Genomic DNA, 7,471 nt, shown 5'->3' on the forward strand with positions numbered 1-7,471 from the left:
GTGCTGCAAATGTACACAACGTGAGTGAAGAGGCCTCATCCAAACCATGACTCATGGCAACAAAGCAGCATTATAATGGCGTGTGGGAGGACCAGTGGGAATACAGGAGGTGTCAATAATGACTGCACTAAAAAGGCTAATTCATGAAAGCATTCACATGAACATGCGTGCCAATTAAGAAGAGAAGGAATAATGTGTATATATTATATTGTGTTATTCTAAAAGTGTTATTTAGGAATGGAAGAGGAACATTGGGAGGGAGAAGCTACACCATATGGTCATGCTGTTCGACCTTCGTCCAAACGCTGGTGATAAACTCGTCTTTTTGGCCCTGTCGTTTCATTTGATCACTTTCAGCGTCTCGTTCTTAGCTTTTACGACAACAAGAAACCATGTTAGCCATAGTTTTTTGCCATTATCTGGTGAACTTTAAAGTGTATATACGCATGACTTCGCTCTATTGTGGAGTTGTTCCCAATCGATGGTGGATTGTGAATTAAATGCATTGTTTTGAACTCTTTAAGATGATTGTTATGCCATTTTTGTATGATGGTGTTGCACTGACTCATCCATTTCCACATCTTCTTGGATACAAATGTAAAAACAAAATGTAAATTCAATGATGTTAAGTATTCAAACTAGACTGAAATCAACACAAGCAGATATTTGCACTCAATACTATTCTCGTAGACTCTACTCAAAGTATTTACTCAAATCGTGCTGATTTTAAATCGACGATTTTTCTTCTCATATGACTTTAACTTGATGCTTTCCTCAACTTAGTTTGACACTAAATAAAGGTTGAGGAAATAAAGAGAGCAAACAGACTTTCTTATCTCTTAAAAAATTACACATTTAAGACAAATCCTCACTTTTGTAGACAAACACACACTAATCTTATCTCTGATATGAGAAAAACAATATTATTTTTTAGACCCTCCAGAAAAACGCGATTAATTTACCGCATAATCAGCAAAATGGCGCAGATTTTTTAAAAGGCCGCATATTTATCAAAAGGCCGCATAATCCCCGCATTTTTTCACACAAAGTTGAGAAGAAAAAAAAGTTAACTCGTCTTGACGTGACGTCATCAGCTCGCGCATCACAGAATGTAAACAACACTGTATAGAGCTCATTTACCGACGAACATTTCTACTAAAGACCGGGCAAAAAGTGGGGGGAAACTATTCTGCACCTGTGTGTTGCAGCATAAGAGAAAATCGATGGTGGAGACCCACTTTGATTCATTCAAACATTCGAAAATGCTTTCTGCTGCTGCGTACAAGAAAGCCTTTCAACTCCCGTTCAGCGAGGGATCAACCTCCAAAACCCTTTCGAGGGCTACAAGAAACGAAGTGAGTAGCCTACGAGATTGAAGCTGGTCAGATAACGAACGAGTAAATGAAAACAGAATGAGGCGGAGAAGTGTGTGTGTGTGTGTGTGTGTGGGGGGGGTGGGGTGTGTGTGTGTGTGTGTGTGTGTGTGTGTGTGTGTGTGTGTGTGTGTGTGTGTGTGTGTGTGTGATTAAAATAGCCCAATTGCTTTTAAAATAAATAAACATTGAATGTGTTTAATTGAATAGTAAAGGGGTTTAACGTTAGGGGCAGGTGGTGTGTGAGAGAGAATAAATAAGACAGCCCAATATTTAAAAAAATTGTTATTCTTTCCCCCGCATATTTAGCAACTTTCCGCATATTTCGCAACTTCACCGCATAAAATCACATAAAAACCCTGCATGTTTAATCGCATAATCAAGGATTTTTGCCCGCGTTTTTCTGGAGGGTCTACTTATTACAACTAAACTTGTTATTAAATATAGGTTTTGAAAAAAAAAGGTAAATGACATTCTCACACAATCACACACACACTAATGAAGCTCAGTGTTAGCAGGGCGCTAGGCCTTTAAAGCTTTCCCTGGCCAACACGTCACCTGACTGTTACATAACAGCTGACACTGAGCAGATGAAGGCAGGAAAGAGGGATAATGGAGAGGGGAAACAACAGGGAGGGAGAGAGGAGAGAAAGGACATGAAAGAGAGGGGAAGAAAAGGAGAATAATGGAGAGGGAAAGGAGAAAATAAAGCAGAACAGAGGATAGGAAAACGATGGGTGCAAACGTACGTGAAGTCGATAAGTGATAAGGGTGTGGATGGGGGGGCGACAGAAGAAAGTGGGATGAGAGGCATCTGTTGCTCTGAATAATAACGCCTGAAGGAGGAGGAGGATATGGCCTAATTACACGAGGAGAGGCGGGATGGAGGCAAGATAAGAAGAACAAAATGGACATTTAGGTCATAAAGGATCGAAAAAGGACGGTTTTTTGCAAACCTTTTTATGAACATTCACGTCACCAGTTACTTCCAGCAACACTATCACACCATTTAGTTGTGATGGCAATGTCTGTCGAGTCTTGGTCATCTTGGTATCTTTAAAAACCGTTGTGCAGAAGGGACACTTGCAACGATTGATAGCCACTATCAACCATATCAACCACTAGAGCTGCCATGACGTGCAACAGCAACAAGTACACATCTGTTTGATTGCAATAACATCAGATACGTATACAGTTGCAAGTAAAAGTATGTGAACCCTTTGGAACTTCCTGGATTTCTGCATAAATTGGTCATAAAATGTGTTCTGATCTTCATCTACGTCACAACAATAGACAAACACAGTCTGCTTAAGCTAAAACCACACAAACAATGATATGTTTTTATGTTTGTATTGAACACACCATGTAAACATTCACAGTGCAGGGTGGAAACAGTATGTGAACCCTTGGATTGAATAACGGGTTGACCCTCCTTTGGCAGCAATAACCTCAACCAAACGTTTCCTATAGTTGCATATCAGACCTGCACAACGGTCAGGAGGACTTTTGGACCATTCCTCTTTACAAAAGTGTTTCAGTTCAGCAATATTCTTGGGATGTCTGGTGTGGATCGCTCTCTTGAGGTCATGCCACAGCATCTCAATTGGGTTGAAGTCAGGACTCTGATTGGTCCACTCCAGAAGGCCTATTTCCTTCTGTTGAAGCCATTCTGTTGGTGATTGACTTCTGTGCTTTGGGTCGTTGTCCTGTTGCATCACCCATCTTCTGTTGAGCTTCAATTGGTGGACAGATGGTCTTAAGTTCTCCAGCTAAATGTCTTGATCAACTTGAGAATTCATTTTTCTGTGGATGATGGCAGTCTGTCCAGGCCCTGAGGCAGCAAAGCAGCCCCAAACCATGAGGCTCCCTCCACCATACTTCACAGTTGGGATGAGGTTTTGATGTTGGTGTGCTGTGCCTTTTGTTCCTTCCAAACAACTCAACTTTGGTTTCATCTGTCCACAGAATATTGTGGAACATCCAGGTGCTCTTTTGCAAACTTCAAACGTGCAGACCAGAACACATTTTATGACCAACTTATGCAGAAATCCAGGTCATTCCAAAGGGTTCACGTACTTTTTCTTGCAACTGTATATCCGTCAGTGGATGTGACGGTGGGAAGGGTCTAAAAAGGAGGGGGTTTTGCAAAGGGACATGTATCATCACCCTTTACTTACAGCAACATTACAGTATCTTTCAAAACCTTTGTGCAGAGAGAAACGTGCTCAACATGATAGCCATGACTTCACAATTCAACAGCAACAAGTACACATCTGTTTGATTGAGCAGTGCATCATATACATATATTCCTCAGTAAGCCACCGTGGATGTGACCCGTCGTCATGGAGGGATAATGCACACAGAGTCCTCTATGCAGCCCAACAGATATAAAACAAGCTCTCTACAGTCCATCCCTTCTTTATGAGCACACACTGTCACTGTGTGCATTCCATTAATGCACACTATTATTTAGTTTTTCTATTCTGCACATATTGTATTTTATTCCAATTCTATTTCAATCATATTCAATGTAAAAAACATTATATATTATTATCGTTTCTTCAAATAGTTTTCTGTGTTTTTAAGTTATTTTGTAAATATTGATTCTTGTGCTTTTATTTATCTTTGTCTTAATGTGTGCATATAATAATAATAATAATAATAATAATAATAATAATAATAGATGACATTTGTATCGCGCCTTTCAAGGGACCCAAGGCCGCTTTACATGGTGAACAAACAAACAAACAAACAAACAAACAAAAGGGGCAAATAATAAAGTAAATCAAGGGTATATGCATGTGTCTGTTGATTGTGTATATATAGGAGATACATATTTGTATATATAAATATGTATTTTTGTATTCGGGATTGTGGGAAACGGTATTTCGATCTCTCTGTCGGTACACACACACACTGAAAGATTGACAATGAAGTTGACTGACTTTTTTTGACTTTGACTTTGTTCCCACACTACAGTCCCTCCTCCAGTGCTTCAGGCAGAGACCAGAGAGGATCGTGGAGCTCTGCCACTGGAGAATCAGTCTTTGTTAAAGTGCTCGTTGTGTTTACTGAGGAAGGCCCAATTCCAAACCACGCCCGACACACTGCCCCTCCGTGACGGAGTGAACTCCGTGCAGTGACACATGAGGCTCCCTCCTGTCACATGGAGGGAGTAAATACCGCAGCAAGCTTTGGGACAAACTTGGCTCTCTCTGGCAGAAACAGGAAATGCCGTAACTGTATGTAACAACGGTTTCAAATCAGCATCTCTTACACAAAAAGTTTAAATTAATAACTCAAATAAATCTTTTTTTAAAGCTCTTTTAGTTTTAAACCTGACTTTTATAAGCTTCTTAGTTTTTGCAACAGTCTGTAAATATACACAACTTTATAATAAAATGCATAGTTAGGACTAAACACAGGTATGATCCTAAGTTAAAACATATGAGGTTATCATGAGGTTCTTAACATCGCAATTTATCAGCGGATGTTTGCTGGAACTATTTGTAAACAGCGTGTTTCCTGACGGACACACACAGCGTTGAGACCGGTCTCAAGTCAGCACTAGGGCTGAACGATTAATCGATTTTAAATCGAAAACGCGATTTGAAATGATGCGATTATCAAATCGTTCTTCTTGTGTGTCAGTCATCCACACTAATCAGAAGTGCTGTGCTCCACATGTACCAGCCATTGTTAACCAATCAGAAGTGGCCAATGATAGGTGATAGACAGATTGATCCAATCACCTGTCAAGTATTTTTGAAAGTGCCCGCCCTTTCCAAATGGCTTCCAATGGAGCTTTGCTAGATGGTTTGGTGAAACCATCAGAGTCAGGTTAGTAATGCTCCACCACATGTTTCTATCACAGGGTGAATCTTTAGTTTTAACTAAGTTTAGTTCTTTCACTCGTAGCTCGGGCTGCGGGGGTGCTAGAGACGGGAGCACGTTGATACAACCTTCCTAGCCGGAGATATGGCCGCATTTTACAATAAACTTCCGTTGGGTCGCTTAAAAACAAATATCACAAATCTAATCGCAATATTTGTCAGAAAAATCGCAATTCGATTTTTTCCCAAAATCGTGCAGCCCAAGTCAGCACCGCTGCAGACTCGCTGTTTGAGGGCTTGATAGCCCACTCCCCCTCCACACCGCTCCACACTCGTTGGTTTGGAACAGCCCTTAATGTGGCGGACCCTCCGCGCGAACGCGCAAACGGAGGGGTAGTGTGTAGGGGGCGGTTTGGGATTGGGCCGAAGTGCTGGAGTGTTATTCTTTGGAGCCAGTCAGTAAAAATCAATCACTGATCTTCACAGTGATTGGAAAGAGCTGTGTTCGTTTGTCTTCGTTGAGTAACTTGAATTAGTATTTTGTTATTTTAATAATGTATGTGAAAGGACTCTAAGACATTAAAAGGTATATTGTGTTAACGTGCCGCCTTCAAGTCTTTGAATTGTGGACAATTCAAGTATTGAAAATGTGTTTTTTGCCTACTGTACTGTGTAAGAGAAATGTAAAGATAGTGTTTAAGACACATATTTGTTGACAAGTTGAAAAGAGGCTTTATTCCAGGCTAACAGACACTGTTTTATCGTCATGTGGATCAATGTGATACGATATGCATTATGTATACAAACAGAAAGTCTATGGGCATGTTTGATACTATTTTCACTTTTTTCACATTGAATTTATCAACTAAATAAACATCCAAAATGTTGGTTAGACCTGCATCATCATTGTAGAGATTTAATCAGATGCTGTTGGTTGTGTTTCCATCTGATAGAGCAAAACAAAGTCACCGCTCAACACACCTTCGGGCTGCACAATCAATGAGTTTGTATTTAGTAAGCAAACAAGATAAATACTATGTAGATCTGAAAGGTCCCATGTCATGGCCATTTCTACTGATCATAATTCCATTGTTGAGGTCTAGTAGAATAGATTTACATTGTTCAATGTTCCAAACTCACATTGGTTTCTCATACAGCATCTCTGTATAGTATGTGTATTCACTCTGTGTCCTACACGGCTTGTTGGAGCTCCTGACCCCCCCCGCCCCCCTCCCCTCCCTGTGAGCCCACTGTGCTCTGATTGGTCAGCTCGCCCACTCTGTTCTGATGAGTCCACCACCGTTACAGCTGAACATCAGTGTTTATGTTTTATAATGGCGTTTGTTAGCAACCAGGAAATGAAACCAGTAAGGACAAACAGACCGTGTCACCGTGGGTGCCGTGTTGGAGGGACGTTGCGGGGCTCGCTGCTCTGCCCTTTGAGGCTTGAGGAGCAGACAGTGTGAGCTGGTTTACTGGTGTCGTTTCCTGGTTGCTGCGTGGGGTCTGCGCGACACCGCGGAACTCAGCCTGAGCACAGCCTGGCTGTGAGTGTTTGTGTGAATGTGTGTGGAAATCCGCGGAGCCGTGGCTGAGAAAAGATATCGCTGAGTGAGTGAGTGTTACCTCATTCACACCAACGCAACTCCGGTTCAAGCTCCTTGCTAGAGCTTTTCAGGTTCAGAGCCAGTTCTTCGGTTTAGCTCCGGCTCTTTCCACACCGCCCAGAGTCCGACTGGTGCTGCGTCATTGAGTCATCGTTTGCGTCATGACGTAACAGTTTGCGTGCCTGCTTCATAAAGCCAAACCGCGCGGAAACCCCTCACAGCTCACACCGACAACAACAGCAATGGCCGATTGTGCTCCAGCTTCCTCTGTACCTCTTCGGAAGACCAGATTCCCAGTAGGTAGCTGGTCTCTTCAGTGGACCACTGCTGCTTGTTACTGTACTGTGTACTTTCTCCATCGTTGTGTACAAACTGGATAAAACGCAGGCTTTTTGTTGTTGTTCAGGAGTTGATCCCACCCCTGCCCCCGCCTCGACTTAAGCGTGACGTATGTGGTGCTTTTTTTTTTGGTGCTCGAAATGAACAGGTTTCCAGAGCTAAGAGGCTGCTCGGCTGCGGTGTGAACAGGAAAACCCGGTGCTTTTCAAGCTCCAGCTCCGAACCGGCCCTGAAACACTGTTGGTGTGAATGAGATATGAGTGAGTGAGTGAGTGAGTGAGTGAGTGAGTGAGTGAGTGAGTGAGTGAATGTGTGTGTG

General features: G+C 42.0%; 1 protein-coding gene across 1 annotated transcript in view; it reads right to left on the minus strand.

Annotated features, from left to right (window-relative positions):
- The window catches only part of LOC307019302 (nuclear receptor coactivator 2-like), a 54,668-nt gene that overhangs the window by 44,954 nt on the left and 2,243 nt on the right, over positions 1 to 7,471 (minus strand).

This window comes from Notothenia rossii, assembly GCF_949606895.1.
Source record: "Notothenia rossii genome assembly, chromosome: 9".
NCBI classification, from domain to species: domain Eukaryota; kingdom Metazoa; phylum Chordata; class Actinopteri; order Perciformes; family Nototheniidae; genus Notothenia; species Notothenia rossii.